The sequence below is a fragment of the Otolemur garnettii genome, unplaced genomic scaffold (assembly GCF_000181295.1).
Source record: "Otolemur garnettii isolate 467f Iridium unplaced genomic scaffold, OtoGar3 scaffold00060, whole genome shotgun sequence".
Taxonomy (NCBI): Eukaryota; Metazoa; Chordata; class Mammalia; order Primates; family Galagidae; genus Otolemur; species Otolemur garnettii.
The window spans coordinates 10,160,055-10,185,679 of NW_003852455.1; the positions used below are offsets into that span (position 1 = coordinate 10,160,055).

The window sequence follows — 25,625 nt, forward strand, 5'->3', positions numbered from 1 at the left end:
CTGCTATTGACCTGACTTGTCCTCTACCAACTGGTGAGTTCTTTCTTTAGTACCTATTCAGGCTTCTCAGAAAGGAAAACTAGTTGGCCTGGGCTTGTTCTTTTGGATCCAATCAGGTCAGGCCATGATGGTTGCCTTCAGGTCAAGGATCTACTCCTGCCTACCTACTCCAGTCAGCCACGGCCAGCAGGCAAGAGAAATGGTGGGGGCAACATGCGCTCTCTCAATCAGCAGGGCCTATGAACAGGCCAGTCACTCTTTACACAGACTGTGGTTGGCCAGGCCTAGAAAACATGTCTAATGCCCATGTTACCTCCGCCCCCAAGCAGCCTCTGTCAGTCAGGGTTCTCCAGAGAAACAGAATATGAATAACATAAAATATACATGACATATATTGAGATAGGAAGAAGCAGGGTCAGAGATAGGAAGATTTCTTTTAAGGAATTAGCTACTGTAATTATAGGGGTTGAGAAGTCCAAAATTCCTAGGGCAGGCTAGCAGGCTAGAAGCTCAGGCAGGAGTTTGGGCACCAGTCTCAAGGCAGAGTGTCTTCTACTCAAAGAAACCTCAGTTTTTGCTGTTAAAGCCTCCAACTGTTTGGATGAGGCCCATGCGCATTATCAAGGGTAACCTCCTTGACAGAGTCATCTGATTGTAGATGTTAACCCCATCTATAAGATATGTTGACGCAACACCTAGATTAATATTTTATTAAAAATGTGGGTTCTAAAGCAGGCAGATTAACATATAAAATTCACCATCACAGAGCCCTATAATGTAGATATTGCTTCTCCCATTTTGCAGATATACAAACAGAGGCTTAGAGGGGTCGTGTCACCTGCCCTGGTCACAAGAGTGGTGTTAGTCAGAGCCAGGCTGTGAACATAGCTCTGTATGACTCCAAAGCCTTCCCTTAACTCCTGCGCCATCCCATCTCTTGGGTCAAAAGCCTGAATCAAAGTGACCTTTGCAGACATTGTACTTTCCAAGAAGCACTTGGGTGCAGAGACATTTCAGCTTCTTTCTGAAGTAACATCTGCATTTTTTTTCTTTTTCCTTTAATGACTTCTTATATTTCTCCTAGTCTCTATACCAAACCAGTAAAGTGATTTTCTTGCCTACTAGTAAAATGATAAAAATGCTTTAAACTGCTTTCCTTCTCTTGAAACAGCTTTCTCCCTGTCAGTAAGAAGTGTGTGGAAGAATTGAAGAAAACAGGTCAGCATTTCTAGCTTTTCAAGCTGCTTTTCAATAAAGAAGGAGGCAAAGAAAACTCTAGAGTTGGGCATGAATTGCATTGAAAATATTTTCTCTGGCAGAAAAGTGGCTGCTTCCCAAACAGGGCTCATTTATTGACTTAATCAGCTTGCTATAGAACTTTTTCCAATAAAAGACTTTGAATTAGAGTTAGAGCTCACAGTGCTAGTAATGATGTTGATGATACTTTTTACACGTGTCCATCTGTGTGTTGAAAAGGCCCTTCCTCGTGAAGGGCTGCCATGTTCCTTTCCACTCCAGAATTCTCCGGTCTCAGTGTCATGTCTGAGTGCTAAGAGACATGTCTGGTGACTTTGGGAGAGAGAGGAAGATATGTTCTTGATTCACAAAACTGCCTAGAGGGTAAGAGCCCACGGGCTCCTCCTCTGCAAAGCCCCTTTATTTTACTGTTGAGGAAACTGAGGCCTGAGAGGTGACTTGCTAACACGTCATGACTGGGAGCTGTACCTCCGGGAAGACTGATCTTTCCTATAAAACTCTGCTCTCAGAGCTGCTCTGGAGCTGAAAGAGAGAAAACGTGCACCCTGTCTCCGGGGAGAACAGCAAGGCTCTATAAAAAGGAGGATCTGTGTGTTTATTCTGCCTCCTGTTGCCTTTGGCATGGCTTTGCACGCCAGTCCTTAACCCTTTGCAGAGCTCTGGCAGTGTCTGCACAATGGATCAGCATCTAACACTAAGAAAAGGGCAAGGTCAGGCACACATGGAAGAGCCTCAAACAGACAGTTCCTGAGAGAGTGTTCGGACGGAGATGTGCTGGGGGGACTTTGGGGAAGGAGTTGGAGGGAGAACTAGGGGCCAGAAAACCATCTTTCTGGGCTTCCCACCAGTGGAATAGCACTTTTGACAGATTTTCCTTATTTGTCTTTGAAGGGGATTTCAGATAATTCAAGATGGACTCAAGAAGTTGCTAAGGCAACAGTGTTACATTCGTCACTGCCATGGAAACCCTTTCTGTGGCATAACATAAATATTTTCCTTTAAGAATGAGACAGAGAGTTGAGTGGGCGACAAGTTATTTTCTAATGCTCACGGGCTATGGCCAAAGTCTGCAATGGATGGAAGGAGGAAGAGGATCAAACCAGCTCGGAGTCTATATGGTTCACAGAATAAGCTTTTTGGTTTTGGTATAAAAGCAAAAAAAAAAAAAAAAAATTGGATGAGGGCAAAAAGGCCAAGTGAAATAGTCCATAGTTCTGTAGCAGAGAGAAATAAGAATTTCCTACTTCTGTTGTTTCTCTCGGGATGGTCTGTAAGACTATATACGTGGAAGTCGCACTGAAGGCAATTTAAAGAGTTTCCAGAGCTTCTGCCTGTGGCTTAAACTTCCCCTGGTGGAGGATCAAGTTCTAAGAGAATCCAAGAATAGGGGAGACTTCCAGGGAATAGTAGTTTGGGTCATGACCAAGAAAGGACCTTTTCTTGCCTCTTGTCCTAATGTGGGAGGTAGAGACCAAGACTTCTTGCTTTTGCCACTTGGCTGTGTTCCCACCTCCTCAAGGTATTGTGGCCACACTCTCGCCACCCTCGTCTTCCCCAGAAGAAATACCTGTCACTTAGGTGGGAAGACAGAATCAGATGACCTCCAAGGTGACTTCCAGCGCCAAGCCTTCTAGGATCCCATGGTTTCTGCTCTCTGCATTTCTGATTCTGAGAGCCACTGGCTCTTGTTCTGCTTTTGGTATTCCGAGAGCCTGTTTTTTAAACTGGGTGGCAGAAGAAGCCCTGAGGGCAGCAGCTGTGGGCAGGCTGGAGGCTGTGGTCACTCCTTGGCGGAGCACTGGCCTCTGTGTTGTGCCCCCACCCCCAAGGCCTGGAACACTGGTGTCAAAGCCTCTGCCTGGCTCTTCTCCAGATGGTTTTCTATTGTGGGAATTTTGCTGGCAGGGAGCTTATGATGAAAAAGGTTTGCAGAAGGCACAGCCAGACTGTGCGGATGACTGGGACCCGAAAGCAGCAAGAATCATCATTCTTAAAAGTTTGCTGACTGGCCTGCATTTATTTTCCATGGGCTGTGTGGGAGGAGAATAATAGTGGTTTTCTAATCAAAGGGTGTTGACAACGGGGCCTGGCCCTGTAGCCTTACCCTGAGGACCTGTTCCACCTCAGAAAAGGTCCTAGGGAGAGGATGGCTTTGCACAGGAGCTTATGCTATAGCAAGATGAAAAAACTGGCCTGGGAGACTAAGAAGGTTCAGAATTTTCATTCCAGTTTATCTGCCAGCTCCCAGGGCCTGTGTCTGGGAGAGCTCTCAACCGTGTGATGTCCAGGAGGGCCTTCGGTTACTCTCAGTGCTAGTTTCCTGGTCTGCAATGGGGGAATAGCACAACTGATGGGGCAGACAATAACCAAATCTGTTAAACAATTTCAGGTTTAAAATGGGGCATGTATTTAACAATTCTTAGAATACCAAAGAACTCCCTCAGAGCAAGAGAGAGGGTGCATTAGAATATATAAAAGAAATGCTACCTCCTTTATCACACAGTAAATAAAGGACCATCTCTGTCCCAGGACCCACTAGTTACAAATTTGTTTTAAACAAATTATCAAGTGGATGCACAGATCCTTAACAAGCTTTTTGTCCCCCTTACTGTGAAAATAGTTTCATTGCAGTTTCAGCTTATACAATTAACACACGCTCTTTGGAATAATTTGGACAATGTATAAAACATAAGAAAGAACTTTAAAAATCACACTACTCTGAAATAATCGTGGCAGCCATTTATTGACAATATTTTGCATGTAACAGAAATCTGTACACGTACATATTTGCCATGAATGGCATCATTTCATGCATGCTGTTTTATTTGGGGAGATTGCTTGCTATCTTACCTTCTTGCTTCTCTTCTGTGTGCCTTTTTTATATCTGCATCAACACTCCTTCGCATTCCAGTTAACCGCTGATACGTGTAACCACCCAGGGTCAAACCACTTTGTCTAAAAGCCAGGGCAGGGAAGAGATAATAAAAAATATATTCTATCTTCTAGATTTCTAGAAATCCCTCCAGAAGTCTTCTGACACAGACCTAACTCCTTCTTTTATTAGTTTAGTCCTTGATGATTACTTGGTTCTTATTTATTTGCTTTCCTTCTGTTTAGATTTTAACTGGGGGCTTGCTGGCTACTTAGAACAAGGGTGCCATGAATATAATCGACTATATGGTCATTAATTCCCATGGACTCTTGATTCTATCAGACAGATTCCAAGGAAAGGGACTCCTAAGTGGGGAAAGTATCCAGAGTTTTCATTTTAAAAGATAAGAGCCAGGTTGACCTCCAAAAGGATTACTGTTAACATTTCTACTTAGAACGAAAGACAGTATTTGTGGGGATCTCTTCACCCCCAAATTCCTTTAGTAGCCGTTTTCATTCTCCTCATCTTTTTTGCCTTTCCAGTGGAGCCTCATAATTTTTAAGTGTTGCATTTCTCTGTTAGTGGTGCTGGGCATATTTTCACATATTTATTGGTCACTCTGTATTTCTGTGGTTGTCTAGTCAAAGCTTTTTTCTCTATCAGTATTTTTTAAACTTTTTCATTGCTATAATTTTAAACTCACAGAAGGTAAGCCAGTCGCATGATATCACTGGAATCATAACCTTAATCACTTGGCTAAGGCAATGTCTATCAGGTTTCTTCATACTTAAGCTACTATTTTTCCCCAGGTGAGGGGTTTCTCTTGATTTCAGCAGAGCCACAGTGCCCAGCTCTCAAGCCAAGTCTAAATATTGCAGCTGACACACGAGAAATCCCTGCCAGTTGTAGACAAAGACCAGTCATGGACAGCCAATGCTCTAGCAAAGTCTGTGGGCTTCTCTGCTCATTGTTATAATAATAATAATAATTGCTGACACTTTCTGAGTACTTACTGTGTGCTATAGGAAGCCTATGAAATCTTTTTTGTAGTTCATTGATTTTAAGCCATCCTGTCTCAATGCATAGCAATGTTCTTTTTATTAATATTGTTTCCCCTCAAAGTTACAAACATTCAGAACTCAAAAGTCAAATGGTGCTAAAAGACCCATATTGAAAACACCAATCCCTTACCCACTCTTTTCACCCTCTCATTATCCTGTTCCTGAAAGGCAACTATCCACAACTCTTTTACCTAGCTTCTCTACTATTTGCTTCCAATTCTTCTCCAATTTTTTTTTTTTTTGGTTGTAGTTGTCATTGTTGTTTTGGCAGATCCAGGTTGGGTTTGAACCTGCCAGCTCTAGTGTATGTGGCTGTCACCTTAGCTGCTTGAGCTACAGGCACCGAGCCTCTTCTCTAATTTTTAACCTATCATTTTTAGCCATTTTTCTATTAACTTTCTACCATGGCAAATGAGGAGATGAGGATTTAGTTCTCATATACCAAAGTTTCTTCCCATTTTCCTCCTGCATCTCCCAAGCATATTATTTCACAATGGTTGGTTAAATAGACAGTGCATATATCTTTTGGCCTATACAAATATTTCTCACTGCTGAATCAAGTTGCAAGTTAGATTATACTTTAATTCTTGTATGGCCCTTGGTTTTTCCAGGAGTTTATGATTCCTTTGTTTTATATTTGCATTCTTTTCTGTGGTGTCATTCCCCCCTCCATGTTCCATCATCTTTGACATATTCCAATCTATTAATATTTCTATTTGCTTAGTCACATCAGTTTTATTTAACTTTTTTCCTGGAGACTCTTTCTTGTTCTATAGTCCTTTCTCATAGCATTATGTTCTTGTTTTATGACGTGGTATTATTTCTTATGCTCCCTGTGTTATCTGTTTCCTCAATCTCCTTTTTTCCTGAATATTTTGTCTCTCTCATATTGGAAGCTCTCTTTACATGTCATATCCTTGGCTATTTAGTCATTTCAAGAGTGAGGCTCTGAAATTCTACTAAGAAGCTCTGGAATATGTGCACAAAGTTGTCAGAAGACTGGTTTTTCTTCAGGATTTTCAAATCCGGCACCAGCATTTTCACAGGGATAGACCCAATTACCAGTTCCCTGGTCATATGAGACTGAGATCCCAACACACTGTGTTTAGACTTCCAACCAGTGACTTTGGCTTTCAGACCAGAGCCACACTCCTTTTTCTCCACAGAGCATCCAAATCCCAGCTTCTCAGGAGTTCTTCTTCTTATCAGAATTTTCTATGCCAGTACCTTAAGTTACAATATATGGCTCTCTGCTAAATCAGTGACCACTTCTTCATCCACTTTCCATTTTCTGAAAATTTGTTTAAACATCTCATCTGCAATTGCTGTCCTATTCTCTTTGTTCTGTGTCTATTTTTATTCCTTTGCTTTATTTTGGCAAGTTTGATAGGGAAATGAAATGGACCACTGTGATCAATCAGCTTTTCAAAACTGAAGCCCGTCATGTGAGGTCTAAAAACATTGAACTGCCAAAAGAAAGCAATTGAGGTTTTGATACCTTTCTCCCAGAGAGCTCCATGCCATCTACAGAAATTTGACCATTTTCTTTTCAGGGAAATCTTCAGTTTCTCTAGACCAAAGGCTGCAAGTGGGTAGACTTTAGCAAGCTTTTGCTTGCCATTCACTCATTCAGCAATTATTCACTGAGTGTTTACTACATGCTAGTCATTTCTCTAGGTGCTGGAGTTTGGATCTAGAACTGGGCAGACAACATTTCCAGCCTTCGCAGAACTTGCTTTCTTGAGCTTTATCCATGGGTGTTGGGGTATGTCACATGCTTCAGGGCACGGCCTTTAGAAACAGACCCTGTTCTAACCCACATCCATCACAGCTGAATGTGAATTGGCCAGCCAGGAGAAGGCAGTGGGAGGAAGCAGAAGGTGTGGAGGAAGTGGTTTTTAGTACCTGGAAGAGGGAAGTAATTAGGGCTGGGAGGACCCTGAGGTTTTCCTGGATTGCAGATGGCCGTGATCTTGCTGTGAATTCATGTGCCTTCTGCTTCATGCTTACAGGGAGAGAAAGAGGGTGAGAAGGTGTCTGTGAGCTCTCTGGTATCTCTACTTTTGAGAACACTAATCCTATTTGATAAGGGCTCCACCCTTTTAACCTTAATCACTTCTTAGAAACCCTATCTCCAAAGACAGCCACACTGGGCACTAGGACTTCACCATACAAATTTTGAGTAGGATGTAAGCATTCAGTCTATAATACATAGCAGTTCTGTGAACCCATAAACTTTTCCACTTTCTGGAAATCCTAACTTAGCCCAGTGCTGTGACTTCACAGTTATTTATGCAGTATATAGAAGCCTGTACTCCAGAGTGCCTGGCAATTCCTTCCATGGGTCTCCGAAGCAGCGCCTTTTTGTTGGAGATGAAGCACTCTGGCGTTCAGCTGATTGCAAATGCTTTCAGAGAAGAATCAGAGTACAGGCAGTCCTGGAGTTACAAATATCTAACTTCAGTACAATCTGCACTTATGAACAGGAGCTATTGCAGTAAGTCCTTGAGTTACAAACACCCAACTGATATACAGCTCTCACTCACTAATGGAGACTATTAGAGGTAATAGGTAAATGGACCTGTTCCAACCTACATACAAATTCAGTTTAAGAACAAAACTACAGAAGCTATCTCATTTGTAACCTGGGGACTGCCTATAAAATAAAAACTGTCTGTGAATAAAATTTAATTGTTTCTATGGTTTGAAACATTTTAAATATTAAAATGGTACAAATATTAAAATGAAGGAATTATGACTGATATTTTGCCAGTACATATTATGAACAGCAAGGGCAATGGCAATTGCTATGAACTTCGTACAATTTCTGAAATGTTTATATTAATCATATTTATCCACACAAATATAATACAGGGAAGGTTAAGGTTCTGTTCTTAGGTGACAGTGTTTCCCATGCAATGCATCATACCAAATAAACCTCATTTTTTTTGGACATTTTTCTTCTTACTAGATGAAAGAACAAATTCTTTGAGATTTTCCAGAGGCTCCCTGAGAAATCTCAAGGTTGCTTGAAGATCAAGGTTTCATTTAGGATTTGTTTGGGGGAAGGCAAAATTGTCAACAATATCTAAAGGTTTGAATGATTGACTAAATAGGATTCTAAGTCATTGTGAAACAATATTTAGCTACCTATGTCCCCAAAGTGATGATAAAAGAACTCGAAAGTAAATGTAGAAGGTAACACAATTGTAAAATAAAAGCCTTCACCCTTTAGTTAAAGCCCATGTTTTTAAACCTTATAAATGAAATCAGTCCAATCTTAGCCAGCTTTGACCAAATTAAGATTCCTTTTCCAATATTCCTTCTGCAATTTTTTTTATATCCATTTGGTCTTCTTCTATGTCTTCTTCTTTCTCATTTGGGAGCAACCAGTCATTTCACTTTTACAAAATTATTCCCCTTTTCCCATAACAAAAACACATCCTTCATACTTTGCCTACTCTGGTCTCTCTTTATTCTTATTATTTCTAATAGTTTTATTTACATATGTTGATTAAAATTTTTAATTAACAGTAACTTATTTTTTTTAAATAGAAAAAACAAAGACCTAGACAATTGTAAAGTGTCTGTCACATACCAGCATTCCGTAGCAGACCAACAAATTTTGTAAAGATACCATCTCACAATTTTCACATATATGTGCTTTCTCATGGTACAATTTTTAAATTTCAAATTAATATGAAGGTACTAATTTTTAGGTTACATTGTTTTTAATTCTAAGGTAAAGGTCAAGTTGTATGTGGTTGAGCTCTTCGCCTGGGGATGGAGTTGCAATATACCCCCATTCTGTGTATCTTAGTGACATCTCGCCAATCTCCCTCCCTTCTTCCCCTTCCCCCGCCCTTGCCAGATTATATTTGTTTTTTATCCTTTGTGTGGGCATATAGTTGTTTATATATTGATTTCATATTAGTATTGAGTACACTGGATATTTTTTTTCTATTCTTGAGATATTTTACTAAGAAGAATGTGTTTTGACTCCACTCAGGTAAATATAAAAGATGTAAAGTCTCTATCTTTCTTATGGCTGAATAGTACTCCATGGTATACATATGCCACAATTTGTTAATCCATTCATGGGTTGATGATCATTTGGATTGCTCCCACAACTTGGTAATTGTGAATTGAGCTGCAATAATCATTCTGGTGCAAATGTTTTTGTGCTAAAATAATTTTTGTTTTCTGGGTAGATACCTAGTAATAGTATTGCAGGATCAAATGGAGGGATAACTTTTAGTTCTTTAAGAATTCTCCATAGTTCTTTCCATAGAGGTTGTATTAGTTTGCAATCTTGCCAGCAGTATAGATGTAGTCCCTTTAGTCCAATTTTTCAATGTGACAAAGAGAATATGTTATTAATAGACCCAAGTATATTTCTCTTCTCCATGCTATATAACAAAAAGAAGCCAAAAGTATATAAATTTAAACTCATGCTTTGCAATGAATTTTGAGTAGTTTATCTTACTTAGAAGTAATCTGGGTATTTAGTGAATATCTATTACTTAATTCAGCATGATTTTAAGGTTGCATATCGCCAAAAACTTTTGGGGAATAGTTTTGGGCAGATATTATAAAACGTTACTATTGTTGGAAAGTCCATTCATAAAACTTTTATTCCTCTTACACAATTTAATATGTGTGATAACTCATAAGGCACAACTGTTTTATTAAACCAATGCTATTAAACTAGTCCCATTTGCCAAAGATTTCCTTAATGTCACATGAACTTTAAAAAAAATCCTATATTTCTAGTCACATCGACAAAGAGGGACAGAGTTAATGCCAAAGGGGTGGAGCATATAGTCAGCAGGGGTTTTACCAGAGGTGAGGGCTCAGGTAACTGAGATGATACCCTGGTACTTAATTAGTGAAACCTCATAAGTAAAGAAGCCTGGGACCCTAACCTGGACTTTGTGTCTTTCAAACAGAAAAGCCTGGAATCTGATTCAACCTGTTTTCTTACAGAGACACCTGAGATTTTAACCCGGCCTTTGGTTTGCTTAAGTCTCTAGCCCTGTTTTTACAGAGAAGCCTGGGAGACTAACTCAACTTCTAGAGTACACTCAGAATCTTGAGAATCAAAATTTGTCCTTACAATGCTTCAACAGACTGTCAGTGGAGCACTGGGTAGGATCAGCAATGGATCAGGCTCACCAGTGGATCCCCCATCAATAGTTGAGAGTGAAGACAAAGTCTCCAAGGTGTGCACAAAGTCTCCTGAGTGAGAGGCCCAGGGATCCAATGACAAATCTGATTGTCACCATAACTATTAAGGAAAAACTTATCCTGACACTTGTTAAAATGTCAGATTATTCCAATATGTGTAGGAGGGGTAGAGAGTACATACCAAGGCTGAGCCCAGCTGAGATGAGGGCTCAGAGGGCCTAACTGAGTTTGGTCAAGGTCAGAGTTGTCAGTGCCTGTGCTTTTTAGTGCTTGGAATGTTTGGATTGCAAAGCCAGATTCTAAGAAAACCTTTAAAGTGTTTTTGTAAAAGTGAAATTTAATTTATGCTGAAAAAATTAGTAGGAGACTTACTCAGCCTCCTGCTCATCTTTATAATGTTTAATGTTTGGACACAGGGGACAGACTGGGTTACAGAGTCAGGGATTCTCTCTGCAGTCATTATTGCAAGGGCAGGGAGAACCATTCGAGATGTGAGGTCATTGAGTCTTACACCTGAAGACCTTGGAACGGTGGTTCACAAGTTTTAGGTTACATTATTCTTCTTAGCAAAGAATCTCAAGAATGGAAGAAAAAGTATCCAGTGTACTCAGTCCTACTATGAAACTAATTTATAGCTTTCATATGAAAGCAATAACCCAATTATAGCCCAAGAATATGGGGAAAAGGGAGAGTGAAGGGAGGGGAGGAGGGAGGGTGGGTGGAGGGAGGGTGATTCATGGGACCATGCCTATGGTTCATCTTACAAGGGTACATGTGAATATTTCTAAATGTAAAACATAAATGTCTTAACACAATAACTAAGAAAATGACATGAAGGCCATAGCTTCATGTCTTCATAGTTTGATGAAAATATTTCAGATTGTATATAGAACTAGCACATGACTGTATTAATCTACACAGCTATGATTTAGTTAAAAAAAATAAAATAAGAAAATTTCTAAAAAACGTCAGAAGCATGTGTTCAAGATGCAGATTCCCAGGCCATATCCAGATGTCTTGAATTGGAATTTCTGTGAAGATCAGGAAGCTACATCTCAACACCCTCCCTTCAAAATGTTGCTGAGTCAGTTAGACCTCCAACAGCACTTTGAAAAGTGCTCCCTTTGCTCCCTTCTTCCTTCTACCCAAGGTTCTTGCCCCAGGGTCCCACAGTCTCTGTTGGAACTGATTCAAGGCAGCCCATGCCTACCCTAGACACACTTACAGTTAGAAGGTCTTTTCCTTGCACTGGTGTCTCCTGCTACTTACGCACACTGTGGACCTTTATAGAGCTGGTCCTTTTTGGTCCTTTAAGTACTTGAGTACATCTATAATCTATTTCTCCAGACCCCCTAGTTACAGCATCCCATGAAAGACTCTAACCCCGTCTTACTGGTTCTTCCCCTTTGCTGCACATGTCTCACTAGCCCACAAATGGTCCTGCATTACCTCAGGCTCCTGTAGGTCTTGCCCCTCTCCTGGCCCTTTCTGTGAAGGCAGGAAGCCCCATGGAGTCAAGATGCTGCCATACCTGCTGCTGTTAATGTCTGCAGTGAATATCTGAGCTGGGGCCCCCAGAGCTGCAGCCTTGATAGGCCAGAGCAACTAGGTCCTTCTGAAGTGCTCAGTGGTCAACACCTGGCTTATTATCCTTCGGAGCTGTTAAGGTCTGTGCCATGCAGTCACCTGAGCCATCAAGCGTCCCCTTTGGGTTCTCTATATTTTGCAGGATCCTTCAGAAAAACAGCTTCTTCAGCTTCTGCCTACAACCTCACGCTGCAAAGGACTCAGCCAGATGCCTGTGCCTAGGGCTGGGCCAGGTCCAGGAACTGGCCCATCTGATTCTCTCAGCCTCCTCCCTTCTGAAGCACAAGCTTATTTATGCTTTTTTGTATAGGGAAAACAGAGCAAATCGATGTGGATGGCCCACTCTACTACTCAGTTTTGGATGCCCAGACATGTTTATGTCCAGCCTGAGACTCTATCACATGCCTGACCCTGTCCCACAAGCAGGGTTGGCTTCATGGGTATGTAACCTGTGAACTAAGATGAAGTCCTAATCCTTCCACCTACTGAAGAGACCTGCTCTTGGCCAAGGGGACCCCAGAGAAATCTTGAAACAGACACGATGGGATAAGAGGTCAGACATGCCTCATTATACCCACTCCCTTGCTAACAGCCATCATGCTTTTTTCTTTAAGACCTAAATTGAAACCAATCTCATGATCTACTCCCTCTTTGCAGTTTTGGCACTACAACTAATCAGCACTCTTCCTTGATAAGAGATCACCAACCCCAAATGGTTTTATCTAGTCTTTAGAGCACGCACAGAGAGGCTTTTCACCTGTGTCACCTTTGGACACCAGAGGGCTGTCATTTTCTGAATATGAACCCCATCATGGGGCATCAAGGTCAATTGTGTATGCACATGTTTCTCCTTTCATGACTATCCATGACTCCTCCTATAGCTTGTTAAATATGCATATTTGGCTTTCCTGCTCAGTATGAATTCCTGTTCCTATTGTCCCTGCCTCAAAGCACGCATTCCTGGCTCTGGCCAGGGCTCTGCTTCCTAGCCATTTGGAATAAGAGAATTAAAATTCTCCTTTCCTAACTGAGGAACCTCCTATTTTCTTCAGTTAACAAACCTGTGCTGCCCTGCAGGTCCACCCTCACCAGGGGAGGGGCTCTGGAATGCTGTCATCAATCCTGAATGGCTTAATATCAGACTTTATGTGCTGTAAGTAAAGTCAGATGGGACAATGGAACGTGCTTGGGAGCAGAGAGATACACGGTGGGTGGCAGCAGTATGCTGGGGCTCAAGTTCACTGCCACAGTGGGCAGGGCACATGCACTGAACCTAGGCCAGCACTGAAAACAATGACAGCCTGGTAAGTCCAAAGTAGCAGTGGTGGCCACAGAGTCACAGCCCTGAGAGAGGGAGGGACTCTGCCCAGAAGTGGCTGCAGAACCCCTGCTGGGCAGCCAGGGAGCCCAATTTTGTCTGTGCTATTTTTACAAAATAACTGAGACTGGGTAATTTACGAAGAAAGAAATTTATTTCTTATAGTTTAGTTTGATGGCTGGTGAGGGCCTTCATGCTGCCTGTGTCCTCACATTTTGGAAGGGGCAAAAGGAAGGACTGCTGTGTCTTCACATGGCAGAAGAGCAGAGGAGCAAAGGGGCTGAACAGCCCCCTCCCATCTCTTTAAGGGCACTAACCCCATTCGTAATGGCTCTGCCCTTTTGACTTAGTCACCCCCAAAAGGCCTCTCTTGTTGATACTGTTCCATTAGGGGTTAAGTTTCAATGTGAATCTGCTTTTTGTGTTTTTTAACATTATTTTATTTTTTAATCCACTGAAGTAGAAGCACCAACATGACTTTTGGAGGGGATACAAACCTACAAACCCCAGCACCATTCCTGAAGATTATACAAACCCAATGTCTGGTCAGAATGCCACACTAGTTGCTGCTGGAGCGCAGACTACAAACTTCGTCAGTAAATTATGACAAAATAAAAGCGTACACATTGCAATAAAGCATACCACAGAGTTATTAAAATTCTTTAACGAGCTTAGACTCTCTGGCTTTGAAAATTACTGCAACATTGCAAAGCAAATATTCACAGCCTTAGAATAATAATTAAATTGAAAGATTATTGCATTTCAGTGGAAAAGAACACTACTTTCATCCAAAGTGTTAGATGAACCGATTTTTAATAAAGGGGATAATTTTATAACTCGTTTTCCCTTGTGACTGAAGATGCAATGATGGGAAACACCAACAGGTGCTCTGTGTCGTGTAAAACTGTGAAGCTCTTTAGGTTTCTTGTACGACTTTCACCAGGTACAGGAAAGGTTAGAAGAAATGTTTAAATGCCATCGTATAAAATGATCTTAAAATTAAATTCAGACTACATGAAACTGGCTTATAAAAGCTCACAGCAACCTCAAACTCTTGGGCTTAAGCGATTCTCTTGCCTCAGCCTCCCAAGTGGCTGGGACTATAGGCACCTGCCACAACGCCTGGCTGTTTTGTTGCAGTTGTCATTGTTGTTTAGCAGGCCCAGGCTGGGTTCGAACCCTCGGTGGGAGCCTTGGTGTATGTGGCACCGTAACCACTGTGCTACAGGCACCAAGACAGGAGTTAAACCTTTTTAGAAAAATTATTTCATGAGAATCATCAGCTCTAAATCTGCTAAAACATATGCATTACAAAATAATTTATCAGAAATATATCTGATAAATTTACCTGTTCCCATAAAAAGCCTATAAAATATTCTTAATGGCTCAATAACAGTTACATTATCAGAAAGATAATTCTCAGAATTGAAAATAATCAATTATCAATTTGCTATCTTGCATTTGCCAAGAGCAACTCACATTGTCTTCATTTATACTGATTGAAAATAAAATTGCTAAAAGTATAAGAAGTGAGCCAAGAAAACCTTAAAGTTATATATCATAAAGTATTATTATTCATTGTATCATATAAAATTATGATGTCAAAATATTATTGTTTCACATCTATAAGTTTATGTTGCTACTCATATTGCTATTTATTACCCCTATTATGTTTTATAAGTAAAAAATTATCTTTAAAGGAAAAAGCTTGGTATTTTAGTATATTTAATGGCATTTTCATCCCTACTTTTTGAACAAGGGGTCCTGCAGTTTTATTCTGCACTGGGCCCTTTGAATTATGCCCCTGTCTATAGCCTTCTTCCCTACAGTTCACATGTCCAAGTCCTTCAGTTTTTCTTTATGCTGCATGGTTTTGAATCCTGCCACAATCCTGCTACCACTTTCATGCTAACTATCTCTTTTTTACAGGAGTCCTTCCTAGAAAATTGCCTGCAGACATCTCTGGAGCTCCGGCTAGCGTGGAGAAGATGCACACCATAAATTCTAAGGATTGGAGCAGCACACACTTCCACGAATGAACTTCCAGAGAGCACATTCGCGTGTCGGCAGCCTCTCTCCCTGCCAGCTCAGGCTAATTTTGCAGCCAACTAAAAAGCTCGTAAGATTTTACCCTCTCTGCATGTTGTAAGCAATGACTTTCCCATTCTACACATCTGATTGTGCTTTTCAGATCCTGCTGACGACTTTTACCTTTATCAGGTTAAATTCTAAGTTTTCCCAACTTGTCAAGATTATTTTAGACCCAAACTCTGCTTTCTAATGCACTAGCTTTTCCTTGCAACTCTATGGTGTCTTGATTTGGTTACTACGTCTCCTCTTGGTCACTGGTGAAAATGGACTTGCTGGAGGGTTCTATCCATTACAGAAGAACCAGGTGTCTGCCACCGTTTGACTTGGCTGGGGCCCTTTACCTTTGCTCCTTTCTCTTCTTTCCGCTCCTGCTTGCATTACCCAAATATGCACATGCTCTTAAAAGACTGATGGTTAATCATCTTTCCTAATTAGGTATTCAGCTCAGTTGTCTGTACTTGGAAATAGCCCTGGGTAAAATGGTAATGCTGGCAGAAACGGCTTTGGGCTACTCTCTGTATTCCTGCTTCCCTGCTTATTTTCAATATGTCAAAGTCACAGAGCAGGCAGAAGAGTCCATTGTAGTCTCCTCTACCTCATTTTAGAAGACCACTTGGGTGTCCTCCATGCTGACACACTACGTACCAAGGCAAGTCCATTCCTGAGGACCTCAGGATTTAGTTTCCCTTCTGAGTGAACTCCCTTCTGTCCAATAGTGTGCAGTGCACATGGCTTTGGAAAGAGCATCTTAATCTCTCTTACTGGATACCTGACAAATTGGCTATGTACCGCACTCAGGCAACAGGGTTACAGAAAGATTAGATCTTGGGAGTACAGATAGACAGGGAGGCAGCAGAGCATAGGGTATAATGTCCTGTTCTTTTGGACCTCTTCTGAATATAAACCATTACATGTGAGTCCCTGTTTTCAGCCTGACCTCTGGCTCTACCATCCAGACAAATGACCCAAGACCTCTGGGAAATGGTTCACTCTCCCATATCTGCCAAGCACCAAGGTTCTTGGCTGGAGCTGATGGTCCCCTATTTTCACATTACCTGTAACTAACTGGTGAGCCCTCTAGTTCATTACTGACCTCAGAACCACAGCATTGCCTTGCCCCTTGGCTTCTGTGAATCCTTGGTTTTTAACTACCTAGCCAGTGCCTGGTGGGTGACCCCTCTCCAGGTCCACAAGCCTGCCTCACTGTGCTGGTCCATCTCAACATCTTCCATTGCCCTTGATGCTGGTGTGACAAAGATCTCCTTCCTCATCATTTTACTCAAAAGCTATACAACCTTCTCAGCTATGCTGGTCATGGTCACAATTCACTCTTGAAATACTGGCTCTCCTGAGAATTGCAGGACAAGTGCCCTTCCTAGTCAGCTGGACATGGCCCTTGCCATATCATGTAGACAGTAGATCCTTCTTTTGTGTAGCCAAACCAACCACTGTGCTTTTACAAACATTGTATGTTGTGAACAGATGGGCTTATAATTAGGCTATATTATAAGTGATACAGAACAACTCTTTGTCAAAAGAAATACTGAGAAAAATCTTACAAATGAAAAACTCCTTAACTTTCACTAGTTGAATTATGTGCCAGAGCTGAATTTCCACGTATGGCATGTTCTTTAACCAGCAAATGGGTTGTCTGCCACCTGACTGCTCCATTTGCCATTCTGCAAGACTCTTTGTGACACATTAACAATAAATGGCTCTTATCCAAGCTGCAAGCCTTACCTACCTCATTTATATCTTACCCAAGAGTACCAATGTTTTGGATGTAGGGGATAAAGCCTGGGCCCAGCACGGTGGCTCACACCTGCAATTCTAGCACTCTTGGAGGCCAAGGCCAGAGGATCACTTGAGGTCAGGAGTTTGCACCTGCTGTGAGCTGTGATGACATCATTGCGCTTTAGCCCAGGCAACAGGAAAAAAACCTTGTCTCTAAAGCGAAAAACAAAGCCTTATAGACTGAAGACCCTTTCTGAAATATAGTTGTAAAAATGTCCAGATTGCAGTTACAGATGAAAGATTTTTGCCGGTAATAGTTTATTGTTGTTGTCACTGAGCACTGCAAAGTAGGACTTATGAGAGGTATAGGTGAAATCTTCATGGAGAAAACATAGTGGCTGTTTTGCTGTCAAGAAGAGTACTCTTGGAATCTGAATTTTAAGCATGCCTGAGGTCACCTATTTGACAAGTCACCTTCCTGCCCTGGTGACACTTTGTTGTCTCTCTAAGCAGCAAGTTGCACTTGGGGAGGAGACAACTTGGCCATCAGCCATCTCCAGCTGCGCAGCCCCTGAGTAGCTCTGTCGGCTCTCAAGCTCTGCTCTCTTTGGGGGACTCGTGGTTAGAAGACCCCTGGAGGGTTACAGACTGTGCCTCTAGCCAAAAGGCTGATTTCCTCAGTACCTTTCCACCAGTTACACTCTCTTAGATGGAGAATTAATTTTCCCAAGAGACAGAAGACACAGCTAGTGCTTGATGGAGCCAGATTTCAGCTATGATCTGACTATGATCTGCTTCCTTTTGGACTGTATTCACCATTCTTAGCAAGCAGAGACTCTGCTGCCAGCACAGGGGTGAAGGAAGTCAGAGAGGGCCCTGTCTTTGCACAGAACCACTGAAAGTCTTTTGATTTAAAGAATCTCAAAGAGAGGAGCCAAGGGAGGGCTGAGCTGCCAGCTTCTCTTCTGCGCCTCTTTACTCTGCATTTCTTTCTTGCATGAGGGGCCATCAGAGCCATGGGGCTTGGGGCTTCCAAAATGAACAAGTGAGCTTCCATTCCTATACGATTTTTTGAGAAATCATACCTGAGTCCTTCCATCTATCATAATTTTTCAAATGGGATAGCAGACCTTCTTTATACACCTGCCTCTGACACACCCACCCCTCTTTTTTCCTTCTATCTCAGCCAGCATCCCCACTTGAGGGAGGAGAGGACTGGTCTGCACTGGTGTGGGGAAGTCTCAGTGGTGCTGTTCTTTCTCTAAGGGGGAAGAGTGTGGTTCTGGAGAAATCCAAGCCAGCAGCTGTTCCCAGTGGTGCAGGGCAGATCTAGGAGCTACCACTTACTAACTGTGTGACCTCAGACAAGTTACTAGTGTACAATGGGGAGAATAACGTTGATAGCTGGCTAAACAGCTGTCCCCAAATAAATCTGATTTAATCCTCACGATGATCCTGTGAAAAAGATACATTATTATCTCTGAATTTGTAATGGTGGAGTAGGTAAGAAATGAAAACACAATATCAGGGACAAAAAAATACATTGATTGATGTTTTGAGATATGTTCCCACTACACATAAGAGGCACACGCAAATTCTATTCATGGTTAGTACAGCAGGCCCCTGTCCATCCATCCATCCATCCATCCATCCATCCATCCTCCCATCCCAGACTCTTCAAGCCTCATGCTATGTTCTGCAATGTTCACCCATCAATTATTGCTACTAAATTTTAGCGTTTCAGATTAATTGACAGGATTGAATGATCTGGAGACAAACTTGACATGCATCCAATGGGCAGGCCAATTTATGTTACAATAGTTTCAAGAGAGAGCCAAAGAGAGCTAGAGTGGCCAGCTCCCAGAAATCGCACTTTGTGGCCTAGGGCGGTGGGGATTGCCACCACTGGGGAAAGTCATCCCTCCTGTCCCCCTCTTGCAGTGGAAGAGGCTCCTAACTCCTGACCTCTGTATGTGATGAACTGATTTAGAAATTATTCTTTTCTTCATTTTCATCTTTCTTTAAATCTCTGTTGGGAATAGAATTGCAGGTTTTAGATAACAGCCTCACAGCCTTAATTTTATTTATCTGACAAGTTTGTCTCTGGGGAAACCAGCTGTAAGCTTATGCAAAATAGCATAATAATTATTAACTTTTCAACCAAGGGTTCTATACCTTCATAACAGAACTACAGGGCTGATTATAACAATTCTTAGGACTTTTGGTAAAAATCTCAGGTGAGTTTTATCCAAGAGACTTCAAGGGAAAACTGACAGCTAGAAATCAAATTTCCTAGTAGAGGTTTTCCTACCTGGGTTTGTGGCCCTATTGATGCTCAGAGCAGTGCAGGTAGTAAGTCAGCTGGGGAGTAAACACCTGCCCCCGTCACAGGGTAGAAGAGCCTCCTTGTAGTTGGTGTCCGGGAGGGAGGACAGTTTGCTCTGCTATTTACATAGTATTAGGCTTTCTATCCTCTTCTCTGGGGATGGCAAGCCTAGGGAGAGAGAAGCAGCTGGAGATGAGATTGAAAAAAAGGACATATGCATACCATGGAATACTTTTCCATCATAAAGAAAGACGGAGACTTTACATCATTTGTATTTACCTGGATGGGCTTGAAACACATTCTTCTTAGTAAAGTATCACAAGAATGGAAAAGCAAGTATCCAATATACTCAATACTAGCAAAAACCAATAGATAAACAATGACACACCCACAAGAGAGAAAACCACAATTGAATTCAATGGGGTGGAGGGGAAGGAGACAGAGGGGAAATGGGGAGGGGGGCTGATAAGCTCTCACCTAAGGTGCACAATGTAAGGGTTACAGCACACCCCCTGGGCAAAGGGCTCAACTACAACATGAACCTTACCTGAGAAACACAAACAAGGTAACCTAATCATTTGTACACTGGTGTTAATCTGAAATAAATACCATTCATTAAAAAAATAATAAAAGATAAGGAGAAAGGGGTGAAAATAGAAACAAGCAGAGCTTCTGGTTTCCTGGGCTCTAGGATGAAGTATCTAGATATAAAGATTAATGAGCCATTATGATCGATGCTGAAGGAGCTTGGGCTGAAGTATTCTGGACTGGGCAGGGAGGGGTTAAGCAGCAAGGCAGGGTGGTAGAGCAGGTGCTGGGGAAGGTGTTGGGGGGGGGGAGAACAGGCAGGCTGGAGGCACCCAGTGTCCAGAGACTGTGGGGCTGGCAAGGGGCAGATATGGGGGAGCAGTGAGTTTGCAGCATCAGGACGACCTGGTAAGAGGTGTTAGGTGTCCAACAGGTGAGAGAAAGGATGGAGTCTCACAAAAGGGATTCCCAGAAAAGGTAAGTAGATAGGACAGCAGGGGACAGGAAAGAGAACTAACAAAAACAAGGAAGTCCAAGGTTAGAGACCCTGGGCAGTTTTCCTGCGAAGAGACAAGGGAGACAACCTTGGGCACAGGGCACAACCCAGTAATGACCATAGCATCAGGAGATTTGTCAAAGCAGAGCCCAGCAGCCCCAGCCCAGACTAAGGTCACAGCCCCAGAGCCTGGCACTAGGGCTGAGCTTGCAGGGGTGGGGAAGCAGGTGAATGGTTATCAACTGGGGCTAAGATAGAGGGATTCAGGCTTGTCACTTTATTTTGAAGACTTTGGGTACAAAACTGTTATTGCTTGAAGCAGAATAGTCCTCAGCCCTCATCACACATTAGAATCACTGGAGGAGCTATAAAATGTACTGATGGGCTAGGCACCTGTAACTCAGTGGTTCTGTGTACCAGCGATGGTGGGTTCAAGCCACCATAACAAAAAAGTAAATAAATAAAAAATTTTTTTAAATGTATTGATGTCTAGTCAATTTCCTTTCTCTAAGCATCCCCCAACCTCCACAATTAAATGAAGATCTATGATTTGGGGGGGACAGTAACCCCATGTCATTCAAGGATGCAAACTACTTGCTTACTATTAAGATGGCACTGTCTATGTCACTGAAGGTGTGCTATGCAGCCACTGTCAACATGTGGCCGTCGAGGATTTGAGATGAGGCTCGTTCAAATTGAGATGTGCTGTGAGCTTAAAATATTCACGGGATTTTAAGGACTTATTCTGAAAACAAAAGTGTATGATATCTTATTAATAGTGAGAAACTGGTTCTGATGAGATTTTGGATATAGCGGGTAAAATACATTATTAATTTCACATGTTCATTTTTATTTGTTCTAACATGGCTGGTACACTGGTTTATATGGTTTGCTTTATATTTCTTTTGAATACTGCTACACTAGCACTTCTTTCGGTTCCAATTCACAAACCACGTAGCTGAAATTGCTTTGCCAGTCCTGCCGTTGCAGATGGAAATTCACTGAAAAAAAGTCCCTTATCACACTTTGTAATGATGTATTAATTTGTGTGTTTCCTTGTTTAGGATCTGTTTTCCTCAGTGCACCACGGGTTGAGGAATGAGAGACTAAGCGATGATATTGACAAATATATCTCCTCCTGCTGCTGCAATCCCGAGACGCGCAGGTTGATCCACAGGAGTCTCCTGCTTAAGCTAGCACCACAAAGAGGGGGACATTTGCAGCAGAGGTGAGTGCAAGGGCTTTAGGGGCAGTCGCACCTACATTCAGAAGCAGGCTCAGCCAGTGCAACTCAGACTCTTGGATGCTGAGATTTCTCTTATCTGCAAAATGGAGATAAGGCCACCTCCCAGGGTTCTGGGTTGTGAAGGGCTTATCACAGTGCTTAGCACACTGTAAAGCCATCACTGGTTTAAGAGAGGAAAAGAAAAGGACTAATCTCCAGGATGCAATCTGTTCTCCACAGGAAGCACCATTGCCCCTGAGGGTCAGACATGCTGCCCTTACCTGAACTGAGCATGCTTCCTTCTTTAAAGTCTGACTTATTGTGCCTGTGGGCAGGTTGGGACGATAGAGAAATTTCTGGAGGAACTAAAATTTCTAGTGACTTGATGCTACCTAAAAAGATGTTTGCTTGGGTTAACAGCACAGCTAAAGTCCTTGGCTATTCTCAGCTTGCATCAGACTCTTTAGACAGTAATTTTGGACAACGCCCCAGTCTCACATCAGAAGCTTTGGAGATGGCAGTGTGTCTTTTGCACACATACCCTGTCTTGTGTGAAAGGAATTGCCTCTTGACACAATCCATGCAGATAAAGAGGGGATATTAGGAAACATGAGATTTGACTGGTATGTTCCAAAATGTTCTAGTCTGGCCATAGTATAACGAGAGCTGACCTATTTCTAAGGCTCACAGTTGATGTGAGAGAAAGGAAGGGACTGTCAAGAAAAAGAAAGCAGTTTATTCTGTTCCTTGGGGGCTACTTATAGTTAATATTCAAGCTAAATTTATCCAGATAAAGAAATTGCTATTTGTATGGACATGTTTCGGTAATTTATGTGTCTCTTCAAGACGGATAGAAGTATATCCATGTGGCAAGGCCGACACAGTGGTGATCAGGAAAAGACCTCTAAAAACCTCTTCCCCAGGTTTAAAATACTCTGCAGCCATACTGCCGTGCATCTTATAGGTCAGGTCTTAAAGTTGTAGAGCCGCAGAGCCATAAATGCCGTCAAAGCCACATTGTCTGCAGTCAGCAGAAGCAGCAAAATACCAGAGTGGGATTAAAAATAATAAGGTAGCCAAAAGCTATGCAGAGACTAGACTGAAGAGGCCAGATGCACTGACTGTGGCTCTTAGGTTGATTAAGTCGGCAAGAAACAAATGCTCAAAACTTGACTCATAAAATATTAAGGGGTGAGACTCTAGTACCCAGCAGCACGTTTTGAGCCAGACAACATTGCAGTAAATTGCAGGTCATAATTATGGGTATCAAGAAACCCTTCATAGGATCAAGAAACTCTTCCCATCCATCTGGTCAGACAGGGCCATGATATAAAGTCTCCCTCAGGTCAACTTTCACCAACAGAAATCATTGCTTAAACCTCCTCGGAAGGGCCCTTCACAAACACTGTTGTCTGAGACTATACCTTGTAGCACTGAGGCATTTGTCTTGGGTCCATGCCTTCCACTGGAAAAAAAAAAAAAGCATGGAACGCAACACCAGATTATTAAGCTTTATTTTTCTCATGGATGCAGGCATTGATGACTCACTTCTCACTTGCAGACTCATCTGGATTGCCTGCAAGAAGTTCTTGGCAGTGACCTGAAGCCACATGTTCAGCTGGCCAACCAATTTTAACTGTGAGATGCTGACTGGTCATGCATCCCCATCCCCATGTTCCAGATTTGTCCAGCAACGACCCCAAGCAATCCAGTTCCATCCTGAAACTCTCAGTCAGGCTCAAGAAAAGCTCCAGTGATGACCCTTAGCCCCTCTGACTCCATTTGACTCTTTATAGCTTGATTCTAATTTGTTAGCCATTAAGTGCAGATCCACAATTTGGCTTCAGCCACCTCTGAACTGGAACTGGAATCTATAAATTTTTAAAGGCTGAATGATTGTGCTGTTTCTGCATCAGTCCAGATGGGAAACATCTAGCCACCAAATCTCAGTGGCTTGAACCACAATAGTTTATTCCTGTTCACCCCAGATGTCCAGTTGGTAGGAGCTCTGTTTTACATCTATAGTAGTTGAACCATTGTACAGGGGCAAACACCCCTACTCACATCAAGAGCATGTAGCAAATTCTGGAGTCTTGGAGTCAGGTTCCCTGGGAAAGAGACCCCAGTTCTCTGAGAATTGCTGTTGGGGACACCACCTATAAGGAACTGAGGGTACAGGAATGAGCAGAGAGAAGACCAAGGCTGTGATGCAGAGGCAACAGAGACCTCCACCAATTCTACAGGGTTCCCTGGAGCTGAGATGGTCCTGAATCATCCCAAATAGAGACACGGGGCCCCAGTCTTTGGGGCCAGAAGCTGCCTTCAGCAAGGGGCAATTCCCGGAAGGGCTCAGAAGTGAGTAGTCAATAGCCCACACCTGGGCCAAAAAGAAGACACCTGGATGACACACCAGAGCAGTCACTACAGTCCACATCTTACACTGATCAAATCTAACGTGGGAACAGCTCCTTGAGGATTCTGGTTGGTCTCCTGACCACTTACAGGAGAAAGATTAGAGGGATGGTCTATAATCTAAGTGCCTGTAGGTAGCCTCAAGGCCATAATCACCCATTGTACATTCCTCTCACTGTTGACTTTCTTAGTGGTGGGATGATCCAAACCATCATCGTTGTGTGTCTGGTCATTAGCTGTTCTTAGGCCATGGTTGCTACACTTGTCAATTTACCAATGAAAGTAGACAGGAGAAAAGCCCCCAAAAATCGCCTGGGGCAGCCTTCACTGTGTAAATACAGCCCCTCTCCCCCTGACAGCAAGGGTCAATAACCCCTGCTGGTGAGTGGTCTCTTTCCCTTCCCTTCTGGTCTTTTGGCACAAGGAGCCCAACGTGATTAGGCAGCAGCCAAAGCTTAAACTTTAATAGGACACTCCTTGTGGCCCCTGGTATAAGTGTTTCCAGGACCCCCAGACCCACTGAGCCAGTTACAGAGATGAGAAGCAGTAAGCATTAATTGCCAAGTGGGACACTAGCAATGGTGGTATGTAGGGTCTTTCCTGCCTCCACGCCTTTATCCTGGACCTGTGTGTTCTACCTAGTGGGGATGCCAAGGCACATGTTGATCTTTGACTTAGGATGCAGGCCCATCTTCACAGAGCTTAGTGCCTCTTCTGTGGCAGGTGCTTTCTGGTGGGTGCTGACATGCAGTGCCAAGTCTTCCCTCCATGGCCAGCTTCTATAGGTCCAGATATGCTCTTCTCCAGTCTGAAAATTATTCTCCTTTCAGGCCTCTGGCCAGTCAACCCACTCATTTCTCACATCCCTGTGCTATATATTCCCACTTTGGGTCACTTATCTTCTCATACAAAGTGAATGTGCTCTGCCTCATGTGAGGATTTCCCTTACTATTGTTTTCCAAGACTACCCTGAGTGGGGCTGTAGTGCCATAGCAGTCCATTTTTTGGCCAGCACAGTCAAAACAAGGCTAATCTCAGCTTTGAACCACTCATAGCCTTTTTTCCATCTCTATCACCTTGGCCATAAGTCATCCATTAATTAGCCACAAGTTTTATCTAAGGGAAAAACATTGGTACAATAGTGGTGTTTGCCATAGTGGTCTGGGCCACCTACTAGTGCAGCTTACATTCACCATCTGTCCCAGATGTCCTGCTTCCATTAACACAGTTGCTGTTGGGCCTGCCAACCTTGTGTCTTGGTAGGATGGACACGTCTTGGCTCATGATGGGTAGTTTTGGCCATATAATCATCTGTCAGATGCTACGCCTTTATCAGGAAAGTGGCATGCCAGGTGCTATTTGCAAATGGTGTATATATTCTCCTCTGCAAAAGGCATAACCTTGGCCCAGAACTCAAGTGTCTTTATGATTCTCTTACTGGGGCTTGCCAAAAGCTCCACGTGGTGTCTTTCACCACAGATAGCTATTACCAATATGGTCTGCTCAATCACTTGGCCAAGCAGCATGGGTT

General features: G+C 42.6%; 1 pseudogene; it reads left to right on the top strand.

Moving 5' to 3' along the window:
* LOC100954004 overlaps nt 1-25,625 on the top strand; it is a 46,242-nt pseudogene that overhangs the window by 11,099 nt on the left and 9,518 nt on the right.